We start from the raw sequence: 20,832 nt of genomic DNA, 5'->3' as shown, positions 1-20,832 counted from the left end.
GAGAATGATAGAGTGTGATAGAGAGTGTCAGAGAGTGATAGTGAGTGTCTGAGAGTTTCTGAGAGTGTCTGAGATTGTCAGAGAGTAATAGTGAGTGTCAGAGAGTGTCAGAGAGTGTCAGAGAGAGATAGAGAGTGTCAGAGAGTGATAGTGAGTGTCAGAGAGTGTCAGAGAGTGTCAGAGAGTGTCAGAGAGAGATAGAGAGTGTCAGAGTTTGATAGTGAGTGTCAGAGAGTGTCAGAGAGCGATAGAGAGTGATAAAGAGTGTCAGAGAGTGTCAGAGAGTGATAGAGAGTGTCTGAGAGTGATAGTGTCAGAGTGTGTCAGAGGGAGATAGAGAGTGTCAGAGTTTGATAGTGAGTGTCAGAGAGTGTCAGAGAGCGATAGAGAGTGATAAAGAGTGTCAGAGAGTGTCAGAGAGTGATAGAGAGTGTCAGAGAGTGATAGTGAGTGTCAGAGAGTGATAGAGAGTGTCAGAGAGTGATAGTGAGTGTCAGAGAGTGTGAGTGAGTGTCAGAGAGTGATAGTGAGTGTCTGAGAGTGTCGGAGAGTGTCAGAGAGTGATAGAGAGTGTCAGGGAGTGGTAGAGAGTGTCAGAGAGTGATAGAGAGTGTCAGGGAGAGATAGTGAGTGTCTGAGAGTGTCAGAGAGTGATAGTGCGTGCCTGAGAGTGTCTGAGTGTATCAGAGTGTGTCGGAGAGTGATAGAGAGTGTCAGAGAGTGATAGTGAGTGTCAGAGAGTGTCAGTGAGTGTCAGAGAGAGTCAGAGAGTGTCAGAGAGTGTCAGAGAGTGTCCGAGAGTGATCGAGAGTGTCCGAGAGTGATAGAGAGTGTCAGAGAGTGATAGTGAGTGTCCGAGAGTGATAGAGAGTGTCAGAGAGTGATAGTGAGTGTCAGAGAGTGATAGTGAGTGTCAGAGAGTGTCAGAGAGTGTCTGAGAGTGTCTGAGAGTGTCCGAGAGTGATAGAGAGTGTCCGAGAGTGATAGAGAGTGTCAGAGAGTGATAGTGAGTGTCCGAGAGTGATAGAGAGTGTCAGAGAGTGATAGTGAGTGTCAGAGAGTGATAGTGAGTGTCAGAGAGTGTCTGAGAGTGTCTGAGAGTGTCTGAGAGTGTCAGAGAGTGATAGAGATTGTCAGAGAGTGATAGAGATTGTCAGAGAGTGATAGTGAGTGTCTGAGAGTGTAAGAGAGTGTCTGAGAGTGTAAGAGAGTGTCAGAGAGTGATAGTGAGTGTCAGAGAGTGTCAGTGAGTGTCAGAGAGAGTCAGAGAGTGTCAGAGAGTGTCAGAGAGTGTCCGAGAGTGATCGAGAGTGTCCGAGAGTGATAGAGAGTGTCAGAGAGTGACAGTGAGTGTCCGAGAGTGATAGAGAGTGTCAGAGAGTGATAGTGAGTGTCAGAGAGTGATAGTGAGTGTCAGAGAGTGTCAGAGAGTGTCTGAGAGTGTCAGAGAGTGTCAGAGAGTGATAGAGATTGTCAGAGAGTGTCAGAGAGTGTCCGAGAGTGATAGAGAGTGTCCGAGAGTGATAGAGAGTGTCAGAGAGTGATAGTGAGTGTCCGAGAGTGATAGAGAGTGTCAGAGAGTGATAGTGAGTGTCAGAGAGTGATAGTGAGTGTCAGAGAGTGTCAGAGAGTGTCTGAGAGTGTCTGAGAGTGTCAGAGAGTGATAGAGATTGTCAGAGAGTGATAGAGATTGTCAGAGAGTGATAGTGAGTGTCTGAGAGTGTAAGAGAGTGTCAGAGAGCGATAGAGAGTGATATAGAGAGTCAGAGAGTGTCAGAGAGAGATAGAGATTGTCAGAGAGTGACAGTGAGTGTCTGAGAGTGTAAGAGAGTGTCAGAGAGTGATAGAGATTGTCAGAGAGTGATAGTGAGTGTCTGAGAGTGTAAGAGAGTGTCAGAGAGCGATATAGAGTGATATAGAGAGTCAGAGAGTGTCAGAGAGAGATAGAGATTGTCAGAGAGTGACAGTGAGTGTCTGAGAGAGTCAGAGTGTGTCAGAGTGTGTCAGAGAGTGTCAGAGAGTGATAGAGAGTGTCATATAGTTTCAGAGATATATAGAGAGTGTCAGAGAGTGATAGAGAGAGTCAGAGAGTGATAGAGAGTGTCAGAGAGTGATAGTGACTGTCTGAGAGTGTCAGAGAGCGACAGAGAGTGATAGAGATTGTCAGAGAGTGTCAGAGAGAGATAGTGAGTGTCTGAGGGTGTCAGAGAGTGATAGAGATTGTCAGAGAGTTATAGAGAGTGTCCGAGAGTGATAGAGAGTGTCCGAGAGTGATAGAGAGTGTCAGAGAGTGATAGTGAGTGTCCGAGAGTGATAGAGAGTGTCAGAGAGTGATAGTGAGTGTCAGAGAGTGATAGTGAGTGTCAGAGAGTGTCAGAGAGTGTCTGAGAGTGTCTGAGAGTGTCAGAGAGTGATAGAGATTGTCAGAGAGTGATAGAGATTGTCAGAGAGTGATAGTGAGTGTCTGAGAGTGTAAGAGAGTGTCAGAGAGCGATAGAGAGTGATATAGAGAGTCAGAGAGTGTCAGAGAGAGATAGAGATTGTCAGAGAGTGACAGTGAGTGTCTGAGAGTGTAAGAGAGTGTCAGAGAGTGATAGTGATTGTCAGAGAGTGATAGTGAGTGTCTGAGAGTGTAAGAGAGTGTCAGAGAGCGATAGAGAGTGATATAGAGAGTCAGAGAGTGTCAGAGAGAGATAGAGATTGTCAGAGAGTGACAGTGAGTGTCTGAGAGTGTCAGAGTGTGTCAGAGTGTGTCAGAGAGTGTCAGAGAGTGATAGAGAGTGTCATAGAGTTTCAGAGATATATAGAGAGTGTCAGAGAGTGATAGAGAGAGTCAGAGAGTGATAGAGAGTGTCAGAGAGTGATAGTGACTGTCTGAGTGTCAGAGAGCGACAGAGAGTGATAGAGATTGTCAGAGAGAGTCAGAGAGAGATAGTGAGTGTCTGAGGGTGTCTGAGAGTGTCAGAGTGTGTCAGAGAGTGACAGAGAGTGTCAGAGGGTGTCAGAGAGTGTCAGAGAGTGTCAGAGAGTGTCAGAGAGTTATAGGGAGTGTCAGACAGTGTCAGAGAGCGATAGAGAGTGATACAGAGAGTCATAGAGTGTCAGAGAGCGACACAGAGTGATAGAGAGTGTCAGCGAGTGATAGTGAGTGTCAGAGAGTGTCAGAGAGAGATAGAGAGTGTCAGAGAGTGATAGTGAGTGATAGAGAGAGTCAGAGAGTGTCAGAGAGAGATGGAGAGTGTCAGAGAGTGATAGAGATTGTCAGAGAGTGTCAGAGAGTGTCTGAGTGTGTCTGAGAGTGTCAGAGTGTGTCAGAGAGTGATAGTGAGTGATAGAGAGTTATAGAGAGTGTCAGAGGGTGTCAGAGAGTGTCAGAGAGTTATAGAGAGTGTCAGAGAGTGCCAGAGAGTGTCAGAGAGTGATAGAGAGTGATAGAGAGTGTCAGAGAGTGATAGTGAGTGATAGAGAGAGTCAGAGAGTGTCAGAGAGAGATGGAGAGTGTCAGAGAGTGATAGAGATTGTCAGAGAGTGTCAGAGAGTGTCTGAGTGTGTCTGAGAGTGTCAGAGTGTGTCAGAGAGTGATAGTGAGTGATAGAGAGTTATAGAGAGTGTCAGAGGGTGCCAGAGAGTGTCAGAGAGTGATAGAGAGTGATAGAGAGTGTCAGAGAGTGATAGTGAGTGTCAGAGAGTATCAAATAGCGATAGTGAGTGTCTGAGAGTGTCTGAGATTGTCAGAGAGTGTCAGTGAGTGTCAGAGAGTGATAGAGAGTGTCAGAGAGTGATAGAGAGTGTCAGAGAGTGTCAGAGAGTGATAGACAGTGTCGGAGAGTGATAGAGAGTTTCAGAGAGTGATAGTGACTGTCAGAGAGTATCAGATCGTGATAGTGATTGTCTGAGAGTGTCTGAGATTGTCAGAGAGTGTCAGAGAGTGTCAGAGAGTGTCAGAGAGAGTCAGAGAGAGTCAAAGAGAGTCAGAGAGAGTCAGAGAGTGATAGACAGTGTCAGAGAGTGATAGTGCGTGTCTGAGAGTGTCTGAGATTGTCAGAGAGTGTCAGAGAGTGTCAGAGAGTGTCAGAGAGTGTCAGAGAGTGATAGACAGTGTCAGAGAGTGATAGTGCGTGTCTGAGAGTGTCAGATAGTGATAGTGAGTGCCTGAGATTGTCTGAGAGTGTCAGATGTGTCAGAGAGTGATAGAGAGTGTCAGGGAGAGATAGTGAGTGTCTGAGAGTATCAGAGAGTGATAGTGAGTGTCAGAGAGTGTCAGTGAGTGTCAGAGAGAGTCAGAGAGTGTCAGAGAGTGTCAGAGAGTGTCAGAGAGTGTCCGAGAGTGATAGAGAGTGTCCGAGAGTGATAGAGAGTGTCAGAGAGTGATAGTGAGTGTCCGAGAGTGATAGAGAGTGTCAGAGAGTGATAGTGAGTGTCAGAGAGTGATAGTGAGTGTCAGAGAGTGTCAGTGAGTGTCAGAGAGAGTCAGAGAGTGTCTGAGAAAGTCAGAGAGTGTCAGAGAGTGTCCGAGAATGATTGAGAGTGTCAGAGGGTGACAGTGAGTGTCTGAGAGTGTCAGAGAGTGTCAGAGAGTGATAGTGAGTGTCAGAGAGTGTCAGTGAGTATCAGAGTATGTCAGAGAGTGATAGAGAGTGTCAGAGTGTGTGAGAGAGTGATAGAGAGTGTCAGAGAGTGATAGAGAGTGTCAGAGAGTGTTTGTGAGTGTCAGAGTGTGTCAGAGAGTGATAGAGAGTGTTAGAGAAAGTCAGAGAGTGTCAGAGAGGGTCAGAGAGTGTTAGTGAGTGTCAGAGATTGACAGAGAGTGACACAGAGTGATAGAGAATGATAGAGAGTGATAGAGAGTGTCAGAGAGTGTCAGAGAGTGTCAGAGAAGTGACAGAGATTGTCAGAGAGTGATAGAGAGTGTCAGAGAGTGTCAGAGAGTGTCAGAGAGTGTCAGAGAATGATAGAGATTGTCAGAGAGTGATAGTGAGTGTCTGAGAGTGTCAGAGAGTGTCCGAGAGTGTCAGAGAGTGAAAGAGGGTGATAGAGATTGTCAGAGAGTGATAGAGAGTGACAGAGAGTGTCAGAGAGTGTCAGAGTGTGTCAGACAGTGTCAGAGAGTGATAGTGAGTGTCAGAGAGTGTCAGAGAGTGACAGAGAGTAATAGAAAGTGTCAGTAAGTGTCAGAGAGTGATAGAGAGTGTCAGAGAGTGATAGAGTTTGATAGAGAGTATCAGAGATTGATAGAGTGTGATAGAGAGTATCAGAGAGTGTCAGAGATTGTCAGACAGTGTCAGAGAGTGATAGTGAGTGTCAGAGAGTGTCAGAGAGTGTCAGAGAGTGTCAGAGAGTGATGGACAGTGTCAGACAGTGTCAGAGAGTGATAGAGAGTGTCAGAGGGTGACAGTGAGTGTCTGAGTGTGTCAGAGAGTGTCAGAGAGTGTTTGTGAGTGTCAGAGTGTGTCAGAGAGTGATAGAGTTTTAGAGAAAGTCAGAGAGTGTCAGAGAGGGTCAGAGAGTGTTAGTGAGTGTCAGAGATTGACAGAGAGTGACAGAGAGTGATAGAGAATGATAGAGAGTGATAGAGAGTGTCAGAGAGTGTCAGAGAGTGACAGAGATTGTCAGAGAGTGATAGAGAGTGTCAGAGAGTGTCAGCGAGTGTCAGAGAGTGTCAGAGAGTGTCAGAGAGTGTCAGAGAATGATAGAGATTGTCAGAGAGTGATCGTGAGTGTCAGAGAGTGTCAGCGAGTGTCAGAGAGTGTCAGAGAGTGTCAGAGAATGATAGAGATTGTCAGAGAGTGATAGTGAGTGTCAGAGAGTGTCCGAGAGTGTCAGAGTGAGATAGAGGGTGATAGAAAGTGTCAGAGAGTGATAGAGAGTGACAGAGAGTGTCAGAGAGTGTCAGAGTGTGTCAGACAGTGTCAGAGAGTGATAGTGAGTGTCAGAGAGCTTCAGATAGTGATAGTGAGTGTCTGAGAGTGTCAGAGAGTGATAGAGAGTGATAGAGAGTGTCAGAGAGTGTAGTGAGACTCTGAGAGTGTCTGTGAGTGTCAGAGAGTGTCAGAGAGTGACAGAGAGTAATAGAAAGTGTCAGAAAGTGTCAGAGAGTGATCGAGAGTGATAGAGAATGATGGAGAGTGTCAGAGAGTGATAGAGTTTGATAGAGTGTATCAGAGATTGATAGAGTGTGATAGAGAGTATCAGAGAGTGTCAGAGATTGTCAGACAGTGCCAGAGAGTGATGGAGAGTGATGGAGAGTGATAGAGAGTGTCAGACAGTGTCAGAGAGTGATAGAGTGTGTCAGAGAGTGATAGAGAGTGGCAGAGAGTGATAGTGAGTCTCTGAGAGTGTCATAGAGTGTCAGAGAGAGTCAGAGATTGATAGAGAGTGCCAGAGTGTGTCAGAGAGTGTCAGAAAGTGATAGAGTGTGTCAGTGTGTGATAATGACTGTCAGAGAGTGATAGTGAGTGTCTGAGAGTGTCAGAGAGTGTCAGAGAGTGATAGAGAGTGTCAGAGTGTGATAGTGAGTGTCAGAGTATGTGAGTGAGTGACAGAGAGTGTCAGAGAGCGGCAGAGTGTGTCAGACAGTGTCAGAGAGTGATAGTGAGTGTCAGAGAGCGTCGGATAGTGATAGTGAGTGTCTGAGAGTGTCAGAGAGTGATAGAGAGTGATAGAGATTGTCAGAGAGTGTAGTGAGACTCTGAGAGTGTCTGTGAGTGTCAGAGAGTGTCAGAGAGTGACAGAGAGTAATAGAAAGTGTCAGAAAGTGTCAGAGAGTGATCGAGAGTGATAGAGAATGATGGAGAGTGTCAGAGAGTGATAGAGTTTGATAGAGAGTATCAGAGATTGATAGAGTGTGATAGAGAGTATCAGAGAGTGTCAGAGATTGTCAGACAGTGCCAGAGAGTGATGGAGAGTGATGGAGAGTGATAGAGAGTGTCAGACAGTGTCAGAGAGCGATAGAGTGTGTCAGAGAGTGATAGAGAGTGGCAGAGAGTGATAGTGAGTCTCTGAGAGTGTCTGAGAGTGTCAGAGAGAGTCAGAGATTGATAGAGAGTGTCTGAGAGTGTCAGAGAGTGTCAGAAAGTGATAGAGTGTGTCAGAGTGTGATAATGACTGTCAGAGAGTGATAGTGAGTGTCTGAGAGTGTCAGAGAGTGTCAAAGGGTGATAGTGAGTGTCAGAGTATGTGAGTGAGTGTCAGAGAGTGATAGTGAGTGTCTGAGAGTGTCGGAGAGTGATAGAGAGTGTCAGAGAGTGGTAGAGATTGTCAGAGAGTGATAGCGAGTGTCAGGGAGAGATAGTGAGTGTCTGAGAGTGTCAGAGAGTGATAGTGAGTGTCTGAGAGTGTCAGAGAGTGTCAGAGAGTGATAGAGATTGTCAGAGAGTGATAGAGAGTGTCAGAGAGTGATAGTGAGTGTCAGAGAGTGATAGTGAGTGCCTGAGAGTGTCAGAGAGTGTCCGTGAGTTTCAGAGAGTGATAGAGGGTGATAGAGGGTGATAGAGAGTGTCAGAGAGTGATAGAGAGTGACAGAGAGTGTCAGAGAGTGATAGAGAGTGTCAGAGGGTGACAGTGAGTGTCTGAGAGTGCCAGAGAGTGTCAGAGAGTGATAGTGAGTGTCAGAGAGTGATAGTGAGTATCAGAGAGTGTCAGAGAGTGTCAGAGTGTGTCAGAGAGTTTTAGAGAGTGTCAGAGAGTGATAAAGAGTGTCAGAGGGTGACAGTGACTGTCTGAGTGTGTCAGAGAGTGTCAGAGAGTGTCAGAGAGTGATAGTGAGTGTCTGAGAGTGTCAGAGAGTGTCCGTGAGTGTCAGAGATTGATAGAGGGTGATAGAGGGTGATAGAGAGTGTCAGAGAGTGATAGAGTGTGACAGAGAGTGTCAGAGAGTGTCAGAGAATGATAGAGATTGTCAGAGAGTGATAGTGAGTGTCAGAGAGTGTCCGAGAGTGTCAGAGAGAGATAGAGGGTGATAGAAAGTGTCAGAGAGTGATAGAGAGTGACAGAGAGTGTCAGAGAGTGTCAGAGTGTGTCAGACAGTGTCAGAGAGTGATAGTGAGTGTCAGAGAGCGTCAGATAGTGATAGTGAGTGTCTGAGAGTGTCAGAGAGTGATAGAGAGTGATAGAGAGTGTCAGAGAGTGTAGTGAGACTCTGAGAGTGTCTGTGAGTGTCAGAGAGTGTCAGAGAGTGACAGAGAGTAATAGAAAGTGTCAGAAAGTGTCAGAGAGTGATCGAGAGTGATAGAGAATGATGGAGAGTGTCAGAGAGTGATAGAGTTTGATAGAGTGTATCAGAGATTGATAGAGTGTGATAGAGAGTATCAGAGAGTGTCAGAGATTGTCAGACAGTGCCAGAGAGTGATGGAGAGTGATGGAGAGTGATAGAGAGTGTCAGACAGTGTCAGAGAGTGATAGAGTGTGTCAGAGAGTGATAGAGAGTGGCAGAGAGTGATAGTGAGTCCCTGAGAGTGTCTGAGAGTGTCAGAGAGAGTCAGAGATTGATAGAGAGTGCCAGAGTGTGTCAGAGAGTGTCAGAAAGTGATAGAGTGTGTCAGAGTGTGATAATGACTGTCAGAGAGTGATAGTGAGTGTCTGAGAGTGTCAGAGAGTGTCAGAGAGTGATAGAGAGTGTCAGAGTGTGATAGTGAGTGTCAGAGTATGTGAGTGAGTGACAGAGAGTGTCAGAGAGTGGCAGAGTGTGTCAGACAGTGTCAGAGAGTGATAGTGAGTGTCAGAGAGCGTCGGATAGTGATAGTGAGTGTCTGAGAGTGTCAGAGAGTGATAGAGAGTGATAGAGAGTGTCAGAGAGTGTAGTGAGACTCTGAGAGTGTCTGTGAGTGTCAGAGAGTGTCAGAGAGTGACAGAGAGTAATAGAAAGTGTCAGAAAGTGTCAGAGAGTGATCGAGAGTGATAGAGAATGATGGAGAGTATCAGAGAGTGATAGAGTTTGATAGAGAGTATCAGAGATTGATAGAGTGTGATAGAGAGTATCAGAGAGTGTCAGAGATTGTCAGACAGTGCCAGAGAGTGATGGAGAGTGATGGAGAGTGATAGAGAGTGTCAGACAGTGTCAGAGAGCAATAGAGTGTGTCAGAGAGTGATAGAGAGTGGCAGAGAGTGATAGTGAGTCTCTGAGAGTGTCTGAGAGTGTCAGAGAGAGTCAGAGATTGATAGAGAGTGTCTGAGAGTGTCAGAGAGTGTCAGAAAGTGATAGAGAGTGTCAGAGTGTGATAATGACTGTCAGAGAGTGATAGTGAGTGTCTGAGAGTGTCAGAGAGTGTCAAAGGGTGATAGTGAGTGTCAGAGTATGTGATTGAGTGTCAGAGAGTGATAGTGAGTGTCTGAGAGTGTCGGAGAGTGATAGAGAGTGTCAGAGAGTGGTAGAGATTGTCAGAGAGTGATAGCGAGTGTCAGGGAGAGATAGTGAGTGTCTGAGAGTGTCCGAGAGTGATAGTGAGTGTCTGAGAGTGTCAGAGAGTGTCAGAGAGTGATAGAGATTGTCAGAGAGTGATAGAGAGTGTCAGAGAGTGATAGTGAGTGTCAGAGAGTGATAGTGAGTGCCTGAGAGTGTCAGAGAGTGTCCGTGAGTGTCAGAGAGTGATAGAGGGTGATAGAGGGTGATAGAGAGTGTCAGAGAGTGATAGAGAGTGACAGAGAGTGTCAGAGAGTGATAGTGAGTGTCAGAGAGTGATAGTGAGTATCAGAGAGTGTCAGAGAGTGTCAGAGAGTGTCAGAGAGTTTTAGAGAGTGTCAGAGAGTGATAAAGAGTGTCAGAGGGTGACAGTGACTGTCTGAGTGTGTCAGAGAGTGTCAGAGAGTGTCAGAGAGTGATAGTGAGTGTCTGAGAGTGTCAGAGAGTGTCCGTGAGTGTCAGAGATTGATAGAGGGTGATAGAGGGTGATAGAGAGTGTCAGAGAGTGATAGAGTGTGACAGAGAGTGTCAGAGAGTGTCAGAGTGTGTCAGACAGTGTCAGAGAGTGATAGTGAGTGTCAGAGAGTGTCAGATAGTGATAGTGAGTGTCAGAGAGTGATAGTGAGTGTCAGAGACTGATAGTGAGTGCCTGAGAGTGCCAGAGAGTGTCAGAGAGTGATAGTGAGTGTCAGAGAGTGTCAGAGAGTGTCAGAGAGTTTTAGAGAGTGTCAGAGAGTGATAGAGAGTGTCAGAGGGTGACAGTGAGTGCCTGAGTGTGTCAGAGAGTGTCAGAGAGTGATAGAGATTGTCAGAGAGTGATAGTGAGTGTCTGAGGGTGTCAGAGAGTGTCCGTGAGTGTCAGAGAGTGACAGTGAGTGTCAGAGTGTCAGAGAGTGTTAGTGAGTATCAGAGTGTGTCAGAGAGTGATAGAGAGTGATAGAGAGTGATAGAGAGTGATAGAGAGTGTCAGAGAGTGTCAGAGAGTGTCAGAGAGTTTTAGAGAGTGTCAGAGAGTGATAGAGAGTGTCAGAGGGTGACAGTGAGTGTCTGAGTGTGTCAGAGAGTGTCAGAGAGTGTCAGAGAGTGATAGTGAGTGTCTGAGAGTGTCAGAGAGTGTCATTGAGTGTCAGAGAGTGATAGTGGGTTGTAGAGGGTGATAGAGAGCGTCAGAGAGTGATAGAGTGTGACAGAGAGTGTCAGAGAGTGTCAGAGTGTGTCAGACAGTGTCAGAGAGTGATAGTGAGTGTCAGAGAGTGTCAGATAGTGATGGTGAGTGTCTGAGAGTGTCAGAGTGATAGAGAGTGTCAGAGAGTGTAGTGAGACTCTGAGAGTGTCTGAGAGTGTCAGAGAGTGTCAGAGAGTGACAGAGATTGTCAGAGAGTGATAGAGAGTGTCAGAGAGTGTCAGCGAGTGTCAGAGAGTGTCAGAGAATGATAGAGATTGTCAGAGAGTGATAGTGAGTGTCAGAGAGTGTCAGCGAGTGTCAGAGAGTGTCAGAGAGTGTCAGAGAATGATAGAGATTGTCAGAGAGTGATAGTGAGTGTCTGAGAGTGTCAGAGAGTGTCCGAGAGTGTCAGAGAGAGATAGAGGGTGATAGAGAGTGTCAGAGAGCGATAGAGAGTGACAGAGAGTGTCAGAGAGTGTCAGATTGTGTCAGAGTGTGTCAGACAGTGTCAGAGAGTGATAGTGAGTGTCAGAGAGCGTCAGATAGTGATAGTGAGTGTCTGAGAGTGTCAGAGAGTGATAGAGAGTGATAGAGAGTGTCAGAGAGTGTAGTGAGACTCTGAGAGTGTCTGTGAGTGTCAGAGAGTGTCAGAGAGTGACAGAGAGTAATAGAAAGTGTCAGAAAGTGTCAGAGAGTGATCGAGAGTGATAGAGAATGATGGAGAGTGTCAGAGAGTGATAGAGTTTGATAGAGAGTATCAGAGATTGATAGAGTGTGATAGAGAGTATCAGAGAGTGTCAGAAATTGTCAGACAGTGCCAGAGAGTGATGGAGAGTGATGGAGAGTGATGGAGAGTGATAGAGAGTGTCAGACAGTGTCAGAGAGCGATAGAGTGTGTCAGAGAGTGATAGAGAGTGGCAGAGAGTGATAGTGAGTCTCTGAGAGTGTCTGAGAGTGTCAGAGAGAGTCAGTGATTGATAGAGAGTGCCAGAGTGTTTCAGAGAGTGTCAGAAAGTAATAGAGTGTGTCAGAGTGTGATAATGACTGTCAGAGAGTGATAGTGAGTGTCTGAGAGTGTCAGAGAGTGTCAGAGAGTGTCAGAGAGTGATAGAGAGTGTCAGAGTGTGATAGTGAGTGTCAGAGTATGTGAGTGAGTGTCAGAGAGTGATAGTGAGTGTCTGAGAGTGTCAGAGAGTGATAGAGAGTGTCAGAGAGTGGTAGAGATTGTCAGAGAGTGATAGCGAGTGTCAGGGAGAGATAGTGAGTGTCTGAGAGTGTCAGAGAGTGATAGTGAGTGTCAGAGAGTGATAGTGAGTGTCTGAGAGTGTCAGAGAGTGTCCGTGAGTGTCAGAGAGTGATAGAGGGTGATCGAGGGTGATAGAGAGTGTCAGAGAGTGATAGAGAGTGACAGAGAGTGTCAGAGAGTGATAGAGAGTGTCAGAGGGTGACAGTGAGTGTCTGAGAGTGCCAGAGAGTGTCAGAGAGTGACAGTGAGTGTCAGAGAGTGTTAGTGAGTATCAGAGTGTGTCAGAGAGTGATAGAGAGTGTCAGAGAGTGTCAGAGAGTGTCAGAGAGTGTCAGAGAGTTTTAGAGAGTGTCAGAGAGTGATAGAGAGTGTCAGAGGGTGACAGTGAGTGTCTGAGTGTGTCAGAGAGTGTCAGAGAGTGATAGTGAGTGTCAGAGAGTGTCCGTGAGTGTCAGAGATAGATAGAGGGTGATAGAGGGTGATAGAGATTGTCAGAGAGTGATAGAGTGTGACAGAGAGTGTCAGAGAGTGTCAGAGTGTGTCAGACAGTGTCAGAGAGTGATAGTGAGTGTCAGAGAGTGTCAGATAGTGATAGTGAGTGTCTGAGAGTGTCAGAGAGTGATAGTGAGTGTCAGAGACTGATAGTGAGTGCCTGAGAGTACCAGAGAGTGTCAGAGAGTGATAGTGAGTGTCAGAGAGAGTCAGAGAGTGTTAGTGAGTATCAGAGTGTGTCAGAGAGTGATAGTGAGTGTCAGAGAGTGTCAGAGAGTGTCAGAGAGTTTTAGAGAGTGTCAGAGAGTGATAGAGAGTGTCAGAGGGTGACAGTGAGTGCCTGAGTGTGTCAGAGAGTGTCAGAGAGTGATAGAGATTGTCAGAGAGTGATAGTGAGTGTCTGAGGGTGTCAGAGAGTGTCCGTGAGTGTCAGAGAGTGATAGTGAGTGTCAGAGTGTCAGAGAGTGTTAGTGAGTATCAGAGTGTGTCAGAGAGTGATAGAGAGTGATAGAGAGTGATAGAGAGTGTCAGAGAGTGTCAGAGAGTCTCAGAGAGTGTCAGAGAGTTTTAGAGAGTGTCAGAGAGTGATAGAGAGTGTCAGAGGGTGACAGTGTGTGTCAGAGAGTGTCAGAGAGTGACAGAGAGTAATAGAAAGTGTCAGAAAGTGTCAGAGAGTGATCGAGAGTGATAGAGAATGATGGAGAGTGTCAGAGAGTGATAGAGTTTGATAGAGTGTATCAGAGATTGATAGAGTGTGATAGAGAGTATCAGAGAGTGTCAGAGATTGTCAGACAGTGCCAGAGAGTGATGGAGAGTGATGGAGAGTGATAGAGAGTGTCAGACAGTGTCAGAGAGTGATAGAGTGTGTCAGAGAGTGATAGAGAGTGGCAGAGAGTGATAGTGAGTCCCTGAGAGTGTCTGAGAGTGTCAGAGAGAGTCAGAGATTGATAGAGAGTGCCAGAGTGTGTCAGAGAGTGTCAGAAAGTGATAGAGTGTGTCAGAGTGTGATAATGACTGTCAGAGAGTGATAGTGAGTGTCTGAGAGTGTCAGAGAGTGTCAGAGAGTGATAGAGAGTGTCAGAGTGTGATAGTGAGTGTCAGAGTATGTGAGTGAGTGACAGAGAGTGTCAGAGAGTGGCAGAGTGTGTCAGACAGTGTCAGAGAGTGATAGTGAGTGTCAGAGAGCGTCGGATAGTGATAGTGAGTGTCTGAGAGTGTCAGAGAGTGATAGAGAGTGATAGAGAGTGTCAGAGAGTGTAGTGAGACTCTGAGAGTGTCTGTGAGTGTCAGAGAGTGTCAGAGAGTGACAGAGAGTAATAGAAAGTGTCAGAAAGTGTCAGAGAGTGATCGAGAGTGATAGAGAATGATGGAGAGTGTCAGAGAGTGATAGAGTTTGATAGAGAGTATCAGAGATTGATAGAGTGTGATAGAGAGTATCAGAGAGTGTCAGAGATTGTCAGACAGTGCCAGAGAGTGATGGAGAGTGATGGAGAGTGATAGAGAGTGGCAGAGAGTGATAGTGAGTCTCTGAGAGTGTCTGAGAGTGTCAGAGAGAGTCAGAGATTGATAGAGAGTGTCTGAGAGTGTCAGAGAGTGTCAGAAAGTGATAGAGAGTGTCAGAGTGTGATAATGACTGTCAGAGAGTGATAGTGAGTGTCTGAGAGTGTCAGAGAGTGTCAAAGGGTGATAGTGAGTGTCAGAGTATGTGAGTGAGTGTCAGAGAGTGATAGTGAGTGTCTGAGAGTGTCGGAGAGTGATAGAGAGTGTCAGAGAGTGGTAGAGATTGTCAGAGAGTGATAGCGAGTGTCAGGGAGAGATAGTGAGTGTCTGAGAGTGTCCGAGAGTGATAGTGAGTGTCTGAGAGTGTCAGAGAGTGTCAGAGAGTGATAGAGATTGTCAGAGAGTGATAGAGAGTGTCAGAGAGTGATAGTGAGTGTCAGAGAGTGATAGTGAGTGCCTGAGAGTGTCAGAGAGTGTCCGTGAGTGTCAGAGAGTGATAGAGGGTGATAGAGGGTGATAGAGAGTGTCAGAGAGTGATAGAGAGTGACAGAGAGTGTCAGAGAGTGATAGAGAGTGTCAGAGGGTGACAGTGAGTGTCTGAGAGTGCCAGAGAGTGTCAGAGAGTGATAGTGAGTGTCAGAGAGTGATAGTGAGTATCAGAGAGTGTCAGAGAGTGTCAGAGAGTGTCAGAGAGTTTTAGAGAGTGTCAGAGAGTGATAAAGAGTGTCAGAGGGTGACAGTGACTGTCTGAGTGTGTCAGAGAGTGTCAGAGAGTGTCAGAGAGTGATAGTGAGTGTCTGAGAGTGTCAGAGAGTGTCCGTGAGTGTCAGAGATTGATAGAGGGTGATAGAGGGTGATAGAGAGTGTCAGAGAGTGATAGAGTGTGACAGAGAGTGTCAGAGAGTGTCAGAGTGTGTCAGACAGTGTCAGAGAGTGATAGTGAGTGTCAGAGAGTGTCAGATAGTGATAGTGAGTGTCAGAGAGTGATAGTGAGTGTCAGAGACTGATAGTGAGTGCCTGAGAGTGCCAGAGAGTGTCAGAGAGTGATAGTGAGTGTCAGAGAGTGTCAGAGAGTGTCAGAGAGTTTTAGAGAGTGTCAGAGAGTGATAGAGAGTGTCAGAGGGTGACAGTGAGTGCCTGAGTGTGTCAGAGAGTGTCAGAGAGTGATAGAGATTGTCAGAGAGTGATAGTGAGTGTCTGAGGGTGTCAGAGAGTGTCCGTGAGTGTCAGAGAGTGACAGTGAGTGTCAGAGTGTCAGAGAGTGTTAGTGAGTATCAGAGTGTGTCAGAGAGTGATAGAGAGTGATAGAGAGTGATAGAGAGTGATAGAGAGTGTCAGAGAGTGTCAGAGAGTGTCAGAGAGTTTTAGAGAGTGTCAGAGAGTGATAGAGAGTGTCAGAGGGTGACAGTGAGTGTCTGAGTGTGTCAGAGAGTGTCAGAGAGTGTCAGAGAGTGATAGTGAGTGTCTGAGAGTGTCAGAGAGTGTCATTGAGTGTCAGAGAGTGATAGTGGGTTGTAGAGGGTGATAGAGAGCGTCAGAGAGTGATAGAGTGTGACAGAGAGTGTCAGAGAGTGTCAGAGTGTGTCAGACAGTGTCAGAGAGTGATAGTGAGTGTCAGAGAGTGTCAGATAGTGATGGTGAGTGTCTGAGAGTGTCAGAGTGATAGAGAGTGTCAGAGAGTGTAGTGAGACTCTGAGAGTGTCTGAGAGTGTCAGAGAGTGTCAGAGAGTGACAGAGATTGTCAGAGAGTGATAGAGAGTGTCAGAGAGTGTCAGCGAGTGTCAGAGAGTGTCAGAGAATGATAGAGATTGTCAGAGAGTGATAGTGAGTGTCAGAGAGTGTCAGCGAGTGTCAGAGAGTGTCAGAGAGTGTCAGAGAATGATAGAGATTGTCAGAGAGTGATAGTGAGTGTCTGAGAGTGTCAGAGAGTGTCCGAGAGTGTCAGAGAGAGATAGAGGGTGATAGAGAGTGTCAGAGAGCGATAGAGAGTGACAGAGAGTGTCAGAGAGTGTCAGAGTGTGTCAGAGTGTGTCAGACAGTGTCAGAGAGTGATAGTGAGTGTCAGAGAGCGTCAGATAGTGATAGTGAGTGTCTGAGAGTGTCAGAGAGTGATAGAGAGTGATAGAGAGTGTCAGAGAGTGTAGTGAGACTCTGAGAGTGTCTGTGAGTGTCAGAGAGTGTCAGAGAGTGACAGAGAGTAATAGAAAGTGTCAGAAAGTGTCAGAGAGTGATCGAGAGTGATAGAGAATGATGGAGAGTGTCAGAGAGTGATAGAGTTTGATAGAGAGTATCAGAGATTGATAGAGTGTGATAGAGAGTATCAGAGAGTGTCAGAGATTGTCAGACAGTGCCAGAGAGTGATGGAGAGTGATGGAGAGTGATGGAGAGTGATAGAGAGTGTCAGACAGTGTCAGAGAGCGATAGAGTGTGTCAGAGAGTGATAGAGAGTGGCAGAGAGTGATAGTGAGTCTCTGAGAGTGTCTGAGAGTGTCAGAGAGAGTCAGAGATTGATAGAGAGTGCCAGAGTGTTTCAGAGAGTGTCAGAAAGTGATAGAGTGTGTCAGAGTGTGATAATGACTGTCAGAGAGTGATAGTGAGTGTCTGAGAGTGTCAGAGAGTGTCAGAGAGTGTCAGAGAGTGATAGAGAGTGTCAGAGTGTGATAGTGAGTGTCAGAGTATGTGAGTGAGTGTCAGAGAGTGATAGTGAGTGTCTGAGAGTGTCAGAGAGTGATAGAGAGTGTCAGAGAGTGGTAGAGATTGTCAGAGAGTGATAGCGAGTGTCAGGGAGAGATAGTGAGTGTCTGAGAGTGTCAGAGAGTGATAGTGAGTGTCAGAGAGTGATAGTGAGTGTCTGAGAGTGTCAGAGAGTGTCCGTGAGTGTCAGAGAGTGATAGAGGGTGATCGAGGGTGATAGAGAGTGTCAGAGAGTGATAGAGAGTGACAGAGAGTGTCAGAGAGTGATAGAGAGTGTCAGAGGGTGACAGTGAGTGTCTGAGAGTGCCAGAGAGTGTCAGAGAGTGACAGTGAGTGTCAGAGAGTGTTAGTGAGTATCAGAGTGTGTCAGAGAGTGATAGAGAGTGTCAGAGAGTGTCAGAGAGTGTCAGAGAGTGTCAGAGAGTTTTAGAGAGTGTCAGAGAGTGATAGAGAGTGTCAGAGGGTGACAGTGAGTGTCTGAGTGTGTCAGAGAGTGTCAGAGAGTGATAGTGAGTGTCAGAGAGTGTCCGTGAGTGTCAGAGATAGATAGAGGGTGATAGAGGGTGATAGAGATTGTCAGAGAGTGATAGAGTGTGACAGAGAGTGTCAGAGAGTGTCAGAGTGTGTCAGACAGTGTCAGAGAGTGATAGTGAGTGTCAGAGAGTGTCAGATAGTGATAGTGAGTGTCTGAGAGTGTCAGAGAGTGATAGTGAGTGTCAGAGACTGATAGTGAGTGCCTGAGAGTACCAGAGAGTGTCAGAGAGTGATAGTGAGTGTCAGAGAGAGTCAGAGAGTGTTAGTGAGTATCAGAGTGTGTCAGAGAGTGATAGTGAGTGTCAGAGAGTGTCAGAGAGTGTCAGAGAGTTTTAGAGAGTGTCAGAGAGTGATAGAGAGTGTCAGAGGGTGACAGTGAGTGCCTGAGTGTGTCAGAGAGTGTCAGAGAGTGATAGAGATTGTCAGAGAGTGATAGTGAGTGTCTGAGGGTGTCAGAGAGTGTCCGTGAGTGTCAGAGAGTGATAGTGAGTGTCAGAGTCTCAGAGAGTGTTAGTGAGTATCAGAGTGTGTCAGAGAGTGATAGAGAGTGATAGAGAGTGATAGAGAGTGTCAGAGAGTGTCAGAGAGTGTCAGAGAGTGTCAGAGAGTTTTAGAGAGTGTCAGAGAGTGATAGAGAGTGTCAGAGGGTGACAGTGTGTGTCTGAGTGTGTCAGAGAGTGTCAGAGAGTGATAGTGAGTGTCTGAGAGTGTCAGAGAGTGTCCGTGAGTGTCAGAGAGTGATAGTGGGTTGTAGAGGGTGATAGAGAGCGTCAGAGAGTGATAGAGTGTGACAGAGAGTGTCAGAGAGTGTCAGAGTGTGTCAGACAGTGTCAGAGAGTGATAGTGAGTGTCAGAGAGTGTCAGATAGTGATGGTGAGTGTCTGAGAGTGTCAGAGTGATAGAGAGTGTCAGAGAGTGACAGAGAGTAATAGAAAGTGTCAGAAAGTGTCAGAGAGTGATAGAGCGTGTCAGAGAGTGATAGAGTTTGATAGAGAGTATCAGAGATTGATAGATTGTGATTGAGAGTATCAGAGAGTGTCAGAGATTGTCAGACAGTGTCAGAGAGTGATAGTGAGTGTCAGAGACTGTCAGAGAGTGATGGACAGTGTCAGAAAGGGTCAGAGAGTGATAGAGAGTGTCAGAGAGTGATAGTGAGTCTCTGAGATTGTCAGAGAGTGTCAGAGAGTATCAGAGAGTGATAGTGAGTGTCTGAGAGTGTCAGAGAGTGATAGAGACTGTCAGAGAGTGATAGTGAGTGTCTGAGAATGTCAGAGAGTGTCAGAGAGTGATAGAGATTGATAGAGAGTGTCAGACAGTGTCAGAGAGTGATAGAGTGTGTCAGAGAGTGTCAGAGAGTGATAGAGAGTGGCAGAGAGTGATAGTGAGTCTGAGAGTGTCTGAGAATGTCAGAGAGTGTCAGAGAGTGGTAGACAGCGCCAGAGTGTGTCAGAGAGTGTCAGAAAGTGATAGAGTCTGTCAGAGTGTGATAATGACTGTCAGAGAGTGATAGTGAGTGTCTGAGAGTGTCAGAGAGTGTCATAGAGTGATAGAGAGTGATAGTGAGTGTCAGAGAGTGATAGAGTGTGATAGAGAGTATCAGAGAGTTTCAGAGATTGTCAGACAGTGTCAGAGAGTGATAGTGAGTGTCAGAGAGTGTCAGAGAGTGTCAGAGAGTGATGGAAAGTGATGGAGAGTGTCAGACAGTGTCAGAGAGTGATAGTGAGTCTCTGAGAGTGTCAGAGAGTGATAGAGACTGTCAGAGAGTGATAGTGAGGGTCTGAGAGTGTCTGAGAGTGTCAGAGAGTGTCAGAGATTGATAGAGAGTGCCAGAGTGTGTCAGAGAGTGTCAGAAAGTGTCAGAAAGTGATAGAGTGTGTCAGAGTGTGATAATGACTGTCAGAGAGTGATAGTGAGTGTCTGACAGTGTCAGAGAGTGTCAGAGAGTGATAGAGAGTGTCAGAGAGTGATAGTGAGTGTCAGAGAGTGTGAGTGAGTGTCAGAGAGTGATAGTGAGTGTCTGAGAGTGTCAGAGAGTGTCAGAGAGTGATAGAGAGTGTCAGAGAGTGGTAGAGATTGTCAGAGAGTGATAGCGAGTGTCAGGGGGAGATAGTGAGTGTCAGGGAGAGATAGTGAGTGTCTGAGAGTGTCAGAGAGTGATATTGAGTGCCTGAGAGTGTCTGAGAGTGTCAGAGTGTGTCAGAGAGTGATAGAGAGTGTCAGAGAGTGATAGTGAGTGTCACAGAGAGATAGTGATTGTCTGAGAGTTTCAGAGATTGTCAGAGAGCGTCAGAGATTGTCAGAGAGAGTCAGAGAGAGTCAGAGAGTGATAGACAGTGTCAGAGTGTGATAGTGAGTGTCTGAGAGTGTCAGTGTGTCAGAGAGTCATAGAGAGTGTCAGAGAGTGATAGAGAGTGTCAGAGAGTGATAGTGACTGTCAGAGAGTGATTGTGAGTGTCTGAGATTGCCAGAGAGTGTCAGAGAGTGATAGTGAGTGTCTGAGATTGCCAGAGAGTGTCAGAGAATGATAGTGAGAGTCAGAGAGTGTCAGAGAGTGTTAGTGAGTATCATAGTGTGACAGAGAGTGATAGAGAGTGTCAGAGAGTGTCAGAGAGTGTCAGAGAGTTTTAGTGAGTGTCAGAGAGTGATAGAGAGTGTCAGAGGGTGATAGAGAGTGTCAGAGGGTGACAGTGAGTGTCTGAGTGTGTCAGAGAGTGTCCGTGAGTGTCAGAGAGTGATAGAGGGTGATAGAGGGTGATAGAGGGTGATAGAGAGTGTCAGAGAGTGATAGAGAGTGACAGAGAGTGTCAGAGAGTGATAGAGAGTGTCAGAGGGTGACAGTGAGTGTCTGCGTGTGCCAGAGAGTGTCAGAGAGTGATAGTGAGTGTCAGAGAGTGTCAGAGAGTGTTAGTGAGTATCAGAGTGTGTCAGAGAGTGATAGTGAGTGTCTGAGAGTGTCAGAGAGTGATAGAGACTGTCAGAGAGTGATAGTGAGTGTCTGAGAATGTCAGAGAGTGTCAGAGAGTGATAGAGATTGATAGAGAGTGGCAGACAGTGTCAGAGAGTGATAGAGTGTGTCAGAGAGTGATAGAGTGCATCAGAGAGTGATAGAGAGTGGCAGAGAGTGATAGTGAGTCTGAGAGTGTCTGAGAATGTCAGAGAGTGTCAGAGAGTGGTAGACAGCGCCAGAGTGTGTCAGAGAGTGTCAGAAAGTGATAGACTCTGTCAGAGTGTGATAATGACTGTCAGAGAGTGATAGTGAGTGTCTGAGAGTGTCAGAGAGTGTCATAGAGTGATAGAGAGTGATAGTGAGTGTCAGAGAGTGATAGAGTGTGATAGAGAGTATCAGAGAGTTTCAGAGATTGTCAGAGTGTCAGAGAGTGATAGTGAGTGTCAGAGAGTGTCAGAGAGTGTCAGAGAGTGATGGAGAGTGTCAGACAGTGTCAGAGAGTGATAGTGAGTCTCTGAGAGTTTCAGAGTGTGTCAGAGAGTGATAGTGAGTGTCAGAGAGTGTCAGTGAGTGATAGAGACTGTCAGAGAGTGATAGTGAGGGTCTGAGAGTGTCTGAGAGTGTCAGAGAGTGTCAGAGATTGATAGAGAGTGCCAGAGTGTGTCAGAGTGTGTCAGAGAGTGTCAGAGAGTGTCAGAGAGTTTTAGAGAGTGTCAGAGAGTGATAGAGAGTGTCAGAGAGTGATAGTGAGTGTCTGAGAGTGTCAGAGAGTTTTAGAGAGTGTCAGAGAGTGATAGAGAGTGTCAGAGAGTGATAGTGAGTGTCTGAGAGTGTCAGAGAGTGTCCGTGAGTGTCAG

This window comes from Heterodontus francisci, chromosome 16, assembly GCF_036365525.1.
Source record: "Heterodontus francisci isolate sHetFra1 chromosome 16, sHetFra1.hap1, whole genome shotgun sequence".
NCBI classification, from domain to species: Eukaryota; Metazoa; Chordata; class Chondrichthyes; order Heterodontiformes; family Heterodontidae; genus Heterodontus; species Heterodontus francisci.
This window is presented reverse-complemented; position numbering follows the sequence as displayed.